General features: G+C 41.6%; 1 pseudogene; it reads right to left on the bottom strand.

Annotated features, from left to right (window-relative positions):
• The window catches only part of LOC123936359, a 28,787-nt pseudogene extending 15,162 nt beyond the window's left edge, over window positions 1-13,625 (bottom strand).
• Window positions 13,626-16,354: the final 2,729 nt, after the last annotated feature.

Raw genomic sequence — 16,354 nt, 5'->3', positions numbered from 1 at the left:
ACATCCTAGGGCTCAAACTCATGACCAAAGATCATGAGTCATATGCTCTACCTACTGAGGCAGTCAGACAAACTACTGATGACTTTGTTGTCTTTCAGCTTTCACAGAGGGCAGAGGGCAATTTTTCTTTTCTGTTTTTTAGTCAGAATGTTCAGTTTATACTCAGAACTTCTCTACAAAGCATATTAGTAACAATGCCATTCCGGAGTATAGTCTCCTGATTCTCTCTTTGAATGGGAAATATGTCAGCAGGATTAGAAAGAGAAATACTGGTTATTTATAGAAACTCATTGGTGTTTCTATATAGAATCTCTGGTGCACCTCAAAACCCAGCTCAAGTCAAGCATTCCTTGAATAACAGGGACTTCTGTACTGATATACTGAATGGGGGTTGTTTCATAAGCATGCCATGAAGGCACTCCCATTTGTTGTGTCATTCCATAACATCAGCTTTAGTCAATCATAAAGCAAAGTTAAATCAGAATTAGAAACCAGGTTCAGGATTCCAAACTCAATGACATTTCAGCATGTAATTCATGTTGGCTTCCTACACAGCACACAGAACAGGACACAAGACAAACCACAGCACAAAGCAGTTAACAGAAGGATGTAGTAAGTTAACGAACCAAACTCAAAGTCAGTTTGTGGGTGTAGAGTTGAGATAAGGCCTTGGTCAGGTCTGGGTCAGCTCTGGGTGGTCACTGCTTCCTACGATCCAGCAGGGAAGGATCTAGGTTCAGTTTGGAGATCAATGGGCAGAATCTTTGGGGGCAGTTGCTTTTTTAAGTGGTCAGACATGGAGGGCTCAGGTCTGAAGAGTCTGACATTGTGCTGGCAAATCCTCCCCTTTCTGAAGGGATTGAATCTGTCTCAGGCCCCTGAAGACCTGTTCTGGTTCTGCTTGCATAGTTCTAGGATGTCAGTGACACTGGGCCCAGGGAATATCTCGTAGCTGCAGTACCTTTAACTTCTTGTCATAGCTTGATCCAGAGTGCCTCTTGACACAGGGTCCCGCTTGACATGAGAGACTCCATTTTGCTCTCTACTGTCACCCTGTGGTTCCTCATGGGAAATTCTGTAAGGGCCATGCACGAATCAAATATATCTTAAAACAGATAGCAGTTCTAGTTTGGTAACATAGCAAAAGGCATATTTAGGTAATTCAATCAAGTGTTCAATAGAAATCAAACACAATCAATAAAATTCAAACCTTATCAGTTAAAAATCATATCACATCAAACAAGAGGGTACGTTAAACTGAATAAAGCAAACTTAAGGAGGATTTAAATCAAAGGACTCCAACTCAAAGTCACATCTAGTAAGAAGTAAATTAAGTAAAAATGAAAAGACAAGTTAAGAGGGTGTCTAACATTGCAGGAGGACTACCTTTTTTTAACCTATCTCTTTGACTTAGCAAAAGGTAAGCTATATCCAAGGCCTGTTGAAAACTTCCTTGATTTTCTATCAATCCTAATTCTCCTTCTAAGGATCCATTAAATCCCTCTATATATGTAGTGACCATAGGGTTGTAAACTAGATGGTAAATCCATTATAAGTCCCATAGATCACAGAGCTTTTTAACCAAGGCGGGTGTAAAATGAGTTCCCTGAAACATTCTACTATTCCTGTGCTCCAAAGTGAGCTGCCTGTGACTCTGAGTTCCTGTTGTTGCATGAGCTGAAGGGCTAGAAGCAGCCGTAGCTATTCCTAATCCTGTATGCATGTCTATCATGTTAGTGGCTTATTTCTGTTGATAGCTGTGATTTAGTTGTCCTACAAAAGTCTGTTTGTATAGTGAAATTAGATGTGGTGGGCTTGTATGTGTCTGTTGGTACAGTGTACCTGCATTTATTGATCATCTGTTTACATGGGAAGCATCCTTGGAATACATTTTTTATTTCCTGCCAGCTGACCTTAAGCTTTCCTTCAGGGTACCATTTATGTAAGGCATATGTTCCTGTATGTCCTTTCTATGTATTTCCACAATTGTATGTGATGTTATTTTTCTTTCTGCTGTTTCCTTATTTCTGTTATTGGTTTACCTGCCTTTCCAATGTCAATGGTGTCACTTGAAGTTCCTCCCATTTTCCATCCCTCTCTGTTTAATATTATCAGTGGCAATATGTGCCTCCATCCTTCCTATCCATCTTTAATTTCAATCTTTCCTTTGTTTCTATTGTCTTAATGTTTCTTGTCAGCGCATCAACCTCATTATTATATATTGAGTCATCTGTTTTGTCTTTTATGTGCTGATATGTTTGTAACATATGTTTAATTCTTTCTGAGGTTATATCTAATTCTTCCCATTATTCTCTTGACCATAGTCTTTGCCATTTATTTTAAAATGGCAGAAAATTTTTTTTTTGAAGGAAAAGAAAATTTACTTATATTTGATGGGACTGCAGATGGAGAGGGAGAGAATCTCAAGCAGACTCCTGGCTAAGAAAAGAACCCCATGCAGGGCTCCATTCCACAACCCTGATATCATGGCCTGAGCTGATAATAAGAGTCCAAAGCTTCACCAACCAACCCACCTAGGTGCCCCTAAAATCTTTTCTTTTCCATTTTCCTGACCATAGGGCTATTTCGTTTGCTACTGCCCATAAGTCAGTAAAAATATATATGGTGCTTGATTCTCCTCTATTGCTTTTCTTATAGCCAATAGCACTGCTATTAATTCTGCAAGTTGTACCCATTGAGTCTTACCTTCTTCTCTGAGGAGCAGCTCGTCCTGAGGTCTCAGTGCTGTAGCTGTCCATTCTGTTTCTCCAGAGACTGTGGAGGCTGATCTCTCTGTAAACCAGGAATTTGGTAGACCTTTAGAGCAGGATGGGCCCCATTTCCCTAGGTTTCGAGTATGGATTTGCCCTTCCCTCAGAATGAATTCCCACTGGTCTGCTTCAGTCTTATGTATCTCCTCGGTGAAGAGTTCTGGTTGTCCCTGGAAAGAGGCGTCCCTTCCTGGGATATACCATTTCCAAGTTAGCGATTTCAAATCAATTTGGATACCTGTAGTTCTTCCAGGCTCAGTTTCATCCAATGGAGCAACAGTAATGAGTGCACGCTCATATCTTGTTTTCCCACCAGGGGCTCTGTATTTCTGAACCTTCGTAGAGTCATCATATAAATTTTTCAAATATTGAATATTTATGTTCTGACTATGGGAACTCTGTAGTCCAAAATTCTACGATTAGAAAATTAGGCTTATATTCTTTCTTTGTTCATGAGACCATGTACCATATTCTGTACTCATTGATAATTCTGTTTGGAATGGTTTTCCTGGTGCTGGAGTGTGTATTCTTTGAAATGTCTTAATAAAATCCTATAATGTAGGGGCGCCTGGGTGGCTCAGTGGGTTAAGCCGCTGCCTTCGGCTCAGGTCATGATCTCAGGGTCCTGGGATCGAGCCCCGCATCGGGCTCTCTGCTCAGCAGGAAGCCTGCTTCCTCCGCTCGCTCTCTCTCTGCCTGCCTCTCTGCCTACTTGTGATCTCTCTCTGTGTGTCAAATAAATAAAATCTTTAAAAAAAATAAATAAATAAAATCCTATAATGTATTTAAAACTTGTTGTTCTGTCCATTCAAAAACTGTGCTTTTCTAGTTGTTTTGCATATGGGATTTAAAATTACACTGATGCATGCTATGGTTGTCTCTAAGATCCAAAAAGGCCTATAAGTCTCTGGGCCTCTGTTTTATCTTTAGGTGATCTCATTGCTTGTATTTTACCTATTCCTTTGCTGCTAACTTCCTCCCTTCAGAAGACCATTGAATTCCTAGAAAATTGCAATGAGTGTCTGGGTCTGATGTTTTTTTCATCATTAATAGCCGATCCCTCTTCCCATAAATGCTGTATTAACTTTTCCTTTTCTTATCCAAATCATTCCTTATCATTATTAGTCATTATTAGGCCATCAGTATAGGATATTACTAGAGATTTCTACAGTGATTGAGCTCCATATGAGGAGTTACCAGTTGACATCAGGTATATGTTTTGACAAAGTTGTGTTCTAATCATCAGAAGCTCAACTTGAGTGTATTCTCTACCTTCTGCTACTTCCACAGGTTTTCCTTGTCCATTACTATTATCTAATGGGTTTTTTTTCCTTGTAATTATAGGTTTGCTGTGATAATCCCCCCCCCCCCCCCCCCCCCCCCCCCCCCGCTCATGGTTTCATAGTCTCCTGGATCCTCAGGATGGCAATCCCGGGGTCTTAAGAGTTTAGCATCATCTTTTTTTTTCTTTTCTTTTTTTTTTTTGTTTGTTCATTTGTTTATTTACAGCATAACAGTGTTCATTGTTTTGGCATCACACCCAGTGCTCCATGCAGTAAGTGCCCTCCCTATTACCCACCACCTGGTTCCTCAACCTCCCACCCCCCCCCCCCCACCCCTTCAAAACCCTCTGGTTGTTTTTCAGAGTCCATAGTCTCTCATGGTTCATCTCCCCTTCCAGTTTCCCTCAACTCCCTCTCCTCTCCATCTCCCCATGTCCTCCATGTTATTTGTTATGCTCCACAAATAAGTGAGACCATATGACACTTGACTCTCTCTGCCTGACTTATTTCGCTCAGCATAATTTCTTCCAGTCCCGTCCATGTTGCTACAAAAGTTGGGTATTCATCCTTTCTGATGGAGGCATAATACTCCATCGTGTATATGGACCACATCTTCCTTATCCATTCATCCGCTGAGGGGCATCTTGGTTCTTTCCACAGTTTGGCGACCGTAGCCATTGCTGCAATAAACATTGGGGTACAGATGGCCCTTCTTTTCACTACATCTGTATCTTTGGGGTAAATACCCAGCAGTGCAATTGCAGGGTCATAGGGAAGCTCTATTTTTAATTTCTTCAGGAATCTCCACACTGTTCTCCAAAGTGGCTGCACTAACTTGCATTCCCACCAACAGTGGAAGAGGGTTCCCCTTTCTCCACATCCTCTCCAACACATATTGTTTCCTGTCTTGCTAATTTTGGCCATTCTAACTGGTGTTAGGTGGTATCTCAATGTGGTTTTAATTTGAATCTCCCTGATGGCTAGTGATGATGAACATTTTTTCATGTGTCTGATAGCCATTTGTATGTCTTCGTTGGAGAAGTGTCTGTTCATATCTTCTGCCCATTTTTTGATATGATTATCTGTTTTGTGTGTGTTGAGTTTGAGGAGTTCTTTATAGATCGTGGATATCAACCTTTTGTCTGTACTGTCATTTGTGAATATCTTCTCCCATTCCATGGGTTGCCTTTTTGTTTTGTTGACTGTTTCCTTTGCTGTGCAGAAGCTTTTGATCTTGAGGAAGTCCCAAAAGTTCATTTTTGCTTTTGTTTCCTTGGCCTTTGGAGACATATCTTGAAAGAAGTTGCTGTGGCTGATATCGAAGAGGTTACTGCCTATGTTCTCCTCTAGGATTCTGATAGATTCCTGTCTCACATTGAGGTCTTTTATCCATTTCGAGTTTATCTTTGTGTACGGTGTAAGAGAATGCTCGAGTTTCATTCTTCTACATATCGCTGTCCAGTTTTCCCAGCACCATTTATTGAAGAGACTGTCTTTTTTCCATTGAATATTTTTTCCTGTTTTGTCGAAGATTATTTGACCATAGAGTTGAGGGTCCATATCTGGGCTCTCCACTCTGTTCCACTGGTCTATGTGTCTGTTTTTATGCCAGTACCACGCTGTCTTGGTGATCACAGCTTTGTAGTAAAGCTTGAAATCGGGTAACGTGATGCCGCCAGTTTTGTTTTTGTTTTTCAACATTTCCTTAGCAATTCGGGGTCTCTTCTGATTCCATACAAATTTTAGGATTATTTGCTCCAGCTCTTTGAAAAATATCGGTGGAATTTTGATCGGAATGGCATTAAAAGTATAGATTGCTCTAGGCAGTATAGACATTTTAACAATGTTTATTCTTCCAATCCAAGAGCATGGAACAGTCTTCCATCTTTTTGTGTCTTCTTCAATTTCTTTCATGAGTGTTCTGTAGTTCCTCGAGTACAGGTCCTTTACCTCTTTGGTTAGGTTTATTCCCAGGTATCTTATGGTTCTTGGTGCTATAGTAAATGGAATCGATTCCCTAATTTCCCTTTCTGTATTTTCATTGTTAGTGTATAAGAAAGCCACTGATTTCTGTACATTGACTTTGTATCCTGCCACGTTACTGAATTTTTAGCATCAATGATTCATTGATTTGGCCTTACTCATTACTTCATTAGCTAAACAAAGCTTTAATAGCTTCACTACTTTGCTGCTTTGCCTGTCCTGGTCTAGCTGTGAATTGGTTGCACCAGTAAGATGAGAACCTCTGCGATGGGCCCTCAGGACACTAAGGGATTTACATTTCTAGGATCCTTCAGATCCATGATTACATTTCCCAGGGTTCTGGTTGTGAGTTTTTTCCTAACTTCTAACTCCATGGGGTACCATTGTCTTCTATACAAAGTACAGCATCAGGCCTGTTGGCCCTTTACACCAAACTTTTTAGGCATTTACCTAGGACCCACATCTTTTCCCTTTTTGTAACCTAGCAGCTGCTATATACAATTTCTTAACTATGTACAGCTCTATTTCCCACTTATCCCTGGGATATTTCTACAGATTTTTCCACAACTTTTGTTCACATCTTTCTTCCAAGTTATAGATTAATTTGGTCAGTAGTGACCTGTATTATTGCAATATTCCTGATGCGTTAAGTTTTCTAGCCTTCCAAGATCCTTTCTGAGGCGATCCCCCTTGGTCTCAGCTTTGGCCAGTTTCACCTCATGCCCCACGTGCAGAGAGGTAAGTCTCACACCGGATTCTGCTGCCAACTGCTTCTTGCATAGAGCTGGTCTCTGTTTCACCTGGCACTGCCCATACCTTAGGATTGCACCCTCAGTGAGATGCTTAGAAATTGTGAGTTCACACAAAGTATTCCACAGTTTATTATTTTTAGGTCTATACTCCATTCAAGACTTTAGAAGACTTTCTGATTCTACTAAGTTTTCTAACACATGATGAGTCAATGGCATGGAATCCTGAAGAATATGCCAACCTCATGAACACACTCTGAAGGCCCACACATGAACTGTGTCTTTCCACAATGACAGCTTTAGTCAATCATAAAGCAAAGTTAAATCAGAATTAGAAACCAGTCTCAGGATTCCAAACTCAATTGCATTTCACCATGTGATTCACCTTGGCTTCTTATATAGCACACAGAGCAGGACATCAGACAAACCACAGCACAAAACAGATAACAGAAGGATGTAGTAAGTTAACGAACCAAGCTCAAAGTCAGTCTGTGGGTGCACAGTTGAGATAGGGCCTTGGACCTGTCCTCCTGATCAGCTGTGGGCACTCACTGCTTCCTACCATCCAGCAGGGAAAGATCTCAGTTCTGTTTGGAGATCAATGGGGCAGAATGCTCAGTGGCAGTTGCCTTTTCAAGTGGTCAGACATCGAGGGCTCAGGTCTGCAGCATCTGACATTGTGCTGCCAAATCCTCCCTTTCTAAATGGATTGAACCAGTCTCAGGCCCCTGCACACCTCCGCTGGTTCTGTTTCTTATTAGTTCTAGGATGTCAGCGACACTGGGCCCAGGGAATATCTCCTAGCTGCAGTACTTTAACTACTGTGTTGTGACGTGACACAGGCCCCTATTTGACACAGGGTCCCCCTTTTGACATGAGAGACTCCATCTTGCTCTCTACAGGTTGTCTCAGATCACACTCCAGAAATAGAACTGCCTCTGGTATTTGGGGCTGAAGAAAGAGAGTATAAGGACAGGTGTTCTGGGCACCTGGGTTTGGAGGACTTGAAGGATGTCTCTGAGGGATGCCTGGATGGCTCAGTCAGTTAAGTGTCTGCTTAAGTCATGATCCCTGGGTCCTGGGATCCAGTACCACATTGGGTACTTTGCACAGCTTGGTGCCTGTTTTTCCCTCTGTCTGCTGCTCCCCCTGCATGTGCTCTCTTTCTGTCTCTCTCTAACAAATAAATAAAATCTTAAAAACAAAAAAGGAAGATGACTTTTAGAGAAGTTAAAGTGGACATCATGTGGCCATATATCCACAGCCCTTCCTAACAAGTTCATGTGATCCACTGAACACCTAAATCAGGCAGTGACTCAGTGAGTCACTCCTGCAGAGAGAGGCAGGAGGGAGAAGCTAGGAGGACTGACCTGTAAAGGGACAAGCTCAGAGAGAGGTCCACAGGTGTCCAAAGCATCCTATTTCACAGTGTATTATAGGACTTCAGCCAGGAATTTTGAGAACCATAGGAAGCAAAGTATGGAAAGTAGTTTTCTAAATAATAAACCATTCATGTGGATCTACATTATTCATAATATCATCTTAATGTTGTTCTACCCCAGGCACTGCCAGTTTTAACCATTAATCCAGTGTTTCTAAAACAGTGTGATATTCTACTTTTGATGTGGAGGAAAATGATCGAGAACCCAAAGCAGACACCCATACATTCAAATATGAGCTCAGTCATAAGCGCTAAGTCTTCTCTGAAATGAAGCCATTAGGGAGCACCCTAACCTGACTGGTAGGAACATATCCCTTTATCTCTGCAGAAATCAACTACCAAAGCAGCCCAGGCAAGTCAGTTAACCCCTGTTTCTGACAGCTGTTTAGTGGGCCTCCTTCCTCGAGTTCTGTCTACCAGCTTCTGTAACAGACACTGCTTGGGTTGTGGCTTCTAATTTGACTTCCTAAAGAGATATTATCCCTTGAATATAAATTTAAAATCATTTGTTACTTCTATTCTTTCTTAAACATTTTCCTTGATTTAACACCTTTCTACTAATTCTTTGATATTTCCTTTTGTTAACCACCATTCAATTTTTTTCAATGTTTTGGTACAACTGTATCTCAAAACCATAATAAAAGATAAATGTCTTCATGCAGACTCTAATAATGTCTTAGGGTGTCTGAACCTGGAATCCATGGGCTTCCAAAGACTCCATGGAAAGAACTGATAGAGTCATGAACTGATATGGGATATTAGTCTCAAAAAATAAAACTACCAGTTATTTTACCAGCAAAAACTGGCTTATTCAGGAATAGCGGAGAACTGCAATCAGGGACAAGCAAGCTACAGTGTAGGCAAGTGCCTGAACAAAGAAGAGGAACACTTTTTTCCAGAGGAAATGAAGAAGTTTGGAAGGCTGTTATAAACACAAAGTCCCCTGGAGTAACAGGGAGTTGGAATTGTGGTAGCTTTGCTTTGGCTGGGTTGTTACAGACTCAGTTGGCTGGACTGTTGAGGAGTAGGGTGGGGAAGCCTATCTTCCTGCTGGGTTTGAAGTAGTTTGCCTTGCAAAGTTGTATTGTCCTGTTGGACCTGAATTTGGTGTGAGTGATAAGGAATGAGAGCGCCCCTGCTGGCCCCCGCAGCCATTCTAAACCAGGTTTCCATGTATTAATTTGCACAGGGGGGAAAACAATTTATATCTTTATTTTCACTAACCTGCCACTGAGATTTAATAATTCCTTCAGTTCTGGGGGCACCTTATTCAAAATAATATGCAACTCTTGATCATGGGGTCGTGAGTTCAAGCCCACTTTGGGTGTAGAGGTGACTTAAATAAATACAACTTAAAAAAAAATAAGAGAGATTTCTTTCTGTTGGTGGGCTTTTTGGTTACTTCCCTATCTTGCTACTGTTAAAATGCCTCAATCAACATAGGGTTGTGGATGTCTCTTTGAGATCTTGATTTCAATTCGTTTCTATAAACCCCCTGAAGTGGGATTGCTGGATCATATAGTCGTTCAATATTTTTTAATGATTTGTGTATTTATTGGGGGTTGGGAGAGGGGCATGGCAAGAGAGTGAGAGAGAGGAAGAATCCCAAACAAACTCCCCAATGAGCATGGAGTTCAATCTGGGGCTTGATCTCCCAATTCTGAGAACATGACCTGAGCCAAAATCAAGAGATAGACACTTAACTGACTGAACCACCCAGGTGCCCCAGTACTTCTATGTTTAATTTTTGGAGGAATCTCCATACTGGTTTCCATAATGGCTGCACCAATTTACATTCCCACCAATAGCGTAATAGGGTTCTCTTTTCTCCATATCCTCACTGTCTTGTGTTAGCCTCAAGTATTAGAGAGTGATGCCATCAAGTACAGCATGTACATTGCCCGCACTATTCGTGGTCAGCCCCGCAGACGTTTTCCCATCCAGAGCTGATCTTGTGGCTGGACTGGCCCTTGTGGCTTTTAGGGTGATTGCAAGATACACCTCAGCAACAACCCTCAGGGAGCTTTGAAAAAATGAGGCTAATAAGTCTCATATGTTGGGGAAGGTACATTGTACAGCCAAAGCCACACAGTGAGGTCTTGAGTAGAAAAAGAGTAAAAGTGCAGAGACTTGGGGCTCTGCCTTTTTTGGAGTCAAAGGTGGATGCCCAGGATTTTGAGGTTTCACTTTTTATTGGTGAGTTTAAAACATAAGAGTGTGAATGAACACATGAGAAAGGAAAAGGGGGGGCATACAAATGGTCAGTTATCTAGGTCACCCAGAGCCAAAGAGGGTGCATCATGGGTGGGATGGCATCACTCCTTAGCTAGCTGTACAGCCAGCAATGTGTGTGTTTGTGATGGATGTCTTTGAAAAAGATGCCTTGGCAATCAAAAGCTTATTGTCAGGCACTTAACACTACACTTACACCACTTCTTATCTTTTTTTTTTTAATGATAGCCATCTTGTAACAGATATGTGATGATATCTCATTGCAGTTTTGATTTGCATTTCCTTGATGGTTAGCGATGGTGAATGGCTAAGGAACATATGGTATAAACACAATGGAATGTTACGCAGCCTTAAAATGGAAGGAAGTCCTGTGATTTTGGACAACATGGATGGACCTGGTGGACATTATGTTGAGTGAAATAAGTCAGACACTGAAAGGCAAATACTGTCTGATCTCGCTTGTATGTGGAATCTACAGTAGTCAGACTCACAGAAGCAGAGTACAGTGGTGGTTCCTAGGGCTTGGAGGTAGGGGAAATGGGAAATGTTGGTCAAATTTCAGTTTAGCAACTGAATAAATTCTGGACATCTGATGTATAGCATAGTGACTGCAGTCATGTTAAAACTCAAAATGAAGTTCCTTGTGCTAAGCCCCACATTACCAAATGGAGACTGAACTCCAGTTTTGACTCTCCCAGAAATTGGGACCTGGTTGTTCAGCACTAGTTAGATAATCTGCCTGATAGATCCCTGCCATTCCCTAAAGGAAAGTAACTTTGCAAAACCGGACCTGCTCTTTTGCCTAGTGTTATCATCGCTGTTCCTGCTTCCTCCTGCCTATAAAGGTCTTTCATTCTGTACAGCTCCTTGGAGCACCTTTCTCTGTGCTAGATTGGATGCTGCCTGATCCATAACACTGAATAAAACCAATAAGTTAAAAACTTACTCAGTTAAGAAGTCCTTAGCTGGCTCAGTCAGAGGAGTGTATGATTCGTGATCTCTGGGTTGTGGTTTTGAGCACCACTTGGGTGTAGAGATTACTAAAAGTAAATAAACTTAAAAAAACCCGAAAGTTATTTTTAAAAATTTACTCATTAAGTATTTTTTACAGTGGCAATGCACTACTATACATTTGAAATTTGATAACAGGGTAAATCCTAATTATTCTTACAGCACACATGAAGGAATCCCTATGAGAGGTGATAAACTTGTTAATGAGCCTGATTGTAGGGAGAATCCATAATGTCTAAGTATACCAAGTTAATTTTTAAAAAAGATTTCTTTCTGCATCTGCTGTAACTCAAATGATTTCAGTTTTGTCCTTACACACACACACACACACACACACACACACACACACACACCCTTCCTTTCCTTAGCTGCTGGCATCTGCAAATAACACTGTTCCCCAGTTTGTTTAAGAGTCAAAGGTAGGGGCGCCTGGGTGGCTCAGTGGGTTAAAGCCTCTGCCTTCGGCTCAGGTCATGATCCCAGGGTCTTGGGATTGAGCCCCGCATCGGGCTCTCTGCTCTGCAGGGAGCCTGCTTCCTCCAATCTCTCTGCCTGTCTCTCTGCCTAGTTGTGATTTCTCTCTGTCAAATAAATAAAATATTAAAAAAAAAGAGTCAAAGGTAGAAGGAAGGGGCGTGGGAATTGAGAAAGATCATTCTCTCTGGAGCAAATGAGATAAGGGGTTCTCTGTCATGGTTATAGATGTGGTGGGCATTAGTCTTTGACCAGAATATATAAGGATAGTAAGGTCTGTGCATGCTTATAAACCGAAGAGGGTAGGAGGAAAAAAAATCCCCCCAGAAGAACCTTAGCACAGCCTTCTCAGATACCTGCATAGACACCTTCTCAGATAGCCTTAGCACAGCCTTCTCAGATACCTGCAGTTCAAGTCCTTTATTACAAAGAATATATGAAAGATGTTTCTGTCAGGAAGAGTGAATGAAATGATGTCATATATTTCTAATATTCTGACTTACTTGAAAGATTCAAAAGTCTGGGAAGAGAGAAAGTAAAACTCTTATATTATTTCATGATGCTGTTATACCCCAGCACAACAAGGGAGACAGATTATCCAGATAGGGCTCTCATTTTGCCAGCATGCATTTCCAAATTTCTAAAGCATGGTAGTTTTTTTTTTTTAATATTTCATTTATTTATTTGACAGAGAGAGAGGTCACAAGTAGGCAGAGAGGCAGGCAGAGAGAGAGGGAGAAACAGGCTCCTCACTGAGCAGAGAGCCTGATGCGGGGCTGATCCCAGGACCCTGAGATCATGACCTGAGCCAAAGGCAGAGACTTAAACCACTGAGCCACCCAGGCGCCCCGCATTTCCAAATTTCTAATCCTTCTCCCAAGAGTTGACTTTTGGGAATAACCAGAAGCAGTTACTTTCAAAACTCTCCTTGTGATGAAGTGGAAAAAAACCTGGATTAGGAGCCAGTTCAACTGGATTTTGCCTCAGCCTTTCCACCATTTATTTGACAGTCAGATGAATAGACAAATACACTGTATGCTAATAACTGTAAATAGCTCTCTGGCTGTGGTGGAGGAGATGCCAGGGAAAGATGAGGAGCCAGTAGAGAGAAGGCCACATCACCAGAGCCGATTGTGAGGATTAACGAGAAGTTAGGTGAAGAGGATGGTAAGGTCATCCCAAAGAAGGAACTGTGTATGAAGCCGAGGCCAGACACATGTTTCCTGGACCCGTTTTGAAAGCATAAGCAAAGCTAGAGTTGTATGAGTTACATAATGAAGTTGGTCTCCATTATTTTGTTCTCTACTTAATTATGTTTTATGTACCTCTATTTTTTTCTTTGAAAGATTTATCTATTTATTTGAGAGAGAAAAAAGAGAGAGAGAGAGAGAGAGAACTCGAATAGGTGGAGGGGCAAAGGGAGAGAATCCCAAGGTAGACTCTCCACCAAGCACTTAGCTGGATTGGGGTTCTATCCCCCCATCCATGAGATCAGGACCTGAGCTGAAACCAAGTGCCAGAGGCTCAGTTGCCTGAACCATCCAGATGCCCCTGATTTACTTACCTCTAAACCCCAAGCACAATCCGTCATTAACTCTGCCTGTTCATTCCTACTCTCCGTTAACCCACTGATTGTAGAAACATAACAGAGACCAGGCAATAACATGTGTTTTGATGTGTCTGATCCCAGGTCCCACATAGTGCCTCATTGTGATGAGGAAGCAAAAGGCTAGCTGAGGACAAAGCAGAAGCTGACACCCTACAACCGCTCCCCCCCCCACCCCACCCCGCATGTGATATGAGTGACATTCCCCAGACACTCTTGGCTGCCCAAAAGGAAGAACAAATATTTACTGATAGAGATCACAGTCCTGCAGGACAGGAGTCTCCCTCAGTTTACAAATGTCCTAGTGATTTTCAAGGAAGAAGCTTTCTTATCAAGAGCCTAACTTCTAGAGACCCATAATTCAGTTTCCTGAAGCCCTAACATCACCCTCCCCTCCATAACATTGAGGGTGGCTGAGGCAGAAGGAAACATAAATAAAATTGAGTTTCTTCTAAACCTAAAGCTCATTGACAAGGATGTGTGACAGGCAGAGTGTCACATTCCACCAGGAAACTCCCAACGGTGTTCATGTTGGTACCTCATTAGAGGGAAAAACAGCTTGGCTTGACAATAAGTAGGTCTCCATTTTCCTGAGAGTCTTCATTACCATGTGACAGCCCTCCTGAACACCCTCTTTGTCCTCGCCTCCACAACTCCTGCATATATAATCAGCCACTCCTCAGGACTGCAGTGCAGCAGCTCTTTCTGCCCATAGGTCCTGTCCCTGTGCTTTAATAAACCACCATTTTGCACCAAAGACATCTCCAGAATTCTCTCCTGGTTGTTGGCTCCAGACTCCACCCCACTGAACCTCACCTATATTCCAAAACTTCATCCATTGTCCACAAGAATGCTAACTTCTAAATTGTTTCAAGGACTCCTGAACAAGGGTCAAGACACCCCTTACCTTCCTTTCATGTATATAAGTTGTCTCTAAGCTCACAGGGCAAGGCAGCTTTGGGAATGATCCCCTGCTTTCTCCTTGGGCTGCGCTCTTGACTATAGAGCTTTCTTTGCATTAAATCCAGTGTCTTAGAATTTGGTTTACGGCACTTTGGGTACATGGACAAATTGGAGGCTGGTAACAGAGACACATAGGCATGAAAGAGAAGGGCCAATTGAGGGTGTTTGCCTCTTGAACCTCTTCTTACTTTTCCATTGGTGCTATAAGTCCCTTATTTGGATACTTATTGTCTCCTGGAAAGCTCACAGAAAAGTCTTCTATAGGGACTCCCTGCCTCTAGCCTCTTTTCCTTCCAGTGTGTGCTCAGGGATTAGTGCTCCCTGAGCATAAATAGAATAGTAGAACACTCTTGCTTTTAGTGAGTTGAGGAATTATCTATAGGATAAAAATGATGTCTTTTTAGAGCAAAATTGCAAGAAACAAGGTTAATATACAAAAATCAATTGTTTTCTTTGATACCAGCAGTGAAATTTCGAAATTTGAAAAAAATTTAGATCAGCACCAAAGAAAAATGAAAAACATAAATAAATCTACTAAAAAGTGTACAAGATCAATATGAGGAAAACTATAAAACTCTGCTGAAAGAAACAAAGAAAGTCTAAATACATGAGGAGATTCCTTGTTCATGTGGAAGGAAACCAAACCATGTCACCCAAAATTATGGCTCTTTGAGACAAAAATTTGTTGGCACTAAAGGCACTCAAGAATCAAAAGGTAGAAAGGCTCTCCCTTTTTTGCCTAAAGGCAGGAAATAAGGGCATCTGGGTTGCTTGGGTGGTTGGGCATCTGACTTTGGTCATGACCCCAGGGTCCTGGATCGGGCCCCAAGACAGGTTCCCTGCTCCGTGAGGAGTCTGCTTCTCCCTCTCCCTCTGCCCCTTCCCCCGTCTTGTACTTTCTCTCTCCCACTCCCTCTCAAATAGGTAAAATCTTTGAAAAGAATAAAAAAAGAATTTAAGTCAGGAAAAAAATTCTTTGCCTGACAATCCCTTATCAGCCAGAGGTGGCACCAGAGGAATCTGGAAACAAACCTTGTTCAACTAACACTTTTCTTTCTAGTTACTCCTTCACCATCTATTACCCAAAGACCAAACCTCTTTATCTTGTCAATTCTTCACAAATGTACTGTTATTTTGTCTAAAAGATACAAAAGCTTCTTTCTCTGGTCACTTCTTCAGGTCTTCATTCTCTTACAAAGGCTACTATGTACATGTACAAATATAATCAAATCTGTATGCTTTTCTCTTACTTATCTCTGTCAATTCAATTTTCAGACCCAGACAGAAAGCATAAGAGAGTCAAGGAAAATGGTTTCCTCTCCTACAGCAACATTATGCATTGTCAAAACCCCTAGAACTATTGAATGCAATGAATTAATGCTAATTAAATTGTGGACTTTAGTTAATACTAAACAATATTTGCTCATCAATTATAGTAAAAGTACCACACTAATGCAAGATGTTAATAACAGGAAAACTGTGGGCTGTGTGGGTAGGAGAGTGGGGAAGGGAAAAGCCTATGAAAATTTTCTATACTTTGTACTCACTTTTCCCGTAATCCTAAAACTGCTCTGAACCAATCTATTGATTAAAACACACACACACAAGTTGTATGTGTGCCTAGCACTCATCTAACCTATTGTACAGCCACACAGCCCCCTTCTCTTTGTAGTTGCATAACTTGATAGCACCCTGAGTCCACTTGCAAGAAAAACAGTATCAGATTATCCCTGTGCCTGGGCAGGAGTTCCCAACCCTGGACCCTCTCATCAGAAGTGCCTAGGAGACTTTTAAGAAGGCGTAGATTCCAGGACTCCTGAAACAGATTCTTTGGGAACCAG

This window comes from Meles meles, unplaced genomic scaffold (genome assembly GCF_922984935.1).
Source record: "Meles meles unplaced genomic scaffold, mMelMel3.1 paternal haplotype, whole genome shotgun sequence".
In the NCBI taxonomy this organism is placed as follows: Eukaryota; Metazoa; Chordata; class Mammalia; order Carnivora; family Mustelidae; genus Meles; species Meles meles.
The sequence above is the reverse complement of the archived record's forward strand: the minus strand, read 5'-3'. Positions and strand labels throughout refer to the sequence as shown.